This window comes from Penaeus monodon, chromosome 20, assembly GCF_015228065.2.
Source record: "Penaeus monodon isolate SGIC_2016 chromosome 20, NSTDA_Pmon_1, whole genome shotgun sequence".
In the NCBI taxonomy this organism is placed as follows: Eukaryota; Metazoa; Arthropoda; class Malacostraca; order Decapoda; family Penaeidae; genus Penaeus; species Penaeus monodon.
The window spans coordinates 20,509,075-20,509,488 of NC_051405.1; the positions used below are offsets into that span (position 1 = coordinate 20,509,075).

Here is a 414-nt window from a genome sequence, read left to right on the forward strand (position 1 = left end):
TGTTCACAATTATTTAGGGCATTGTCTAGAGAACAAACACCAAAGCACACAAAAGAGAACCAAAATGGAAAAAAAAAAACTAAGAATAACAACAGAATTAAAAAAGAGAGATAGAAGCCAGCCAGCAAAACTCGAACGCCCAAGCACAAGCGTATTTCTGAAGCTTTAGCCGCGAAGGAGCCACAGAAGAGGGTAATGGCGGACATCAAGCTTCCATCTCACACTCAGCTTAATAAGCTTGTCAGCACGGGACTCGGGTGACGATTGCAACACCGAGGGGCAAAGGCAGACGCACAGCTTGCAATGAGACGCTTTCATTATCGTCTTTCGCCACCTAGAATTACCTTTTTTTATTTTCGCTATTTTAGTTCTTGTTGTTCTTTAGATAATCGCAAAACAGACCTTTTTCCGAAA

At 41.8% G+C, this 414-nt stretch overlaps 1 protein-coding gene across 1 annotated transcript in view; it reads right to left on the bottom strand.

Moving 5' to 3' along the window:
- The window catches only part of LOC119585693 (innexin inx2-like), a gene marked incomplete at its 5' end in the record, with an annotated part of 70,111 nt that overhangs the window by 26,720 nt on the left and 42,977 nt on the right, over positions 1–414 (bottom strand).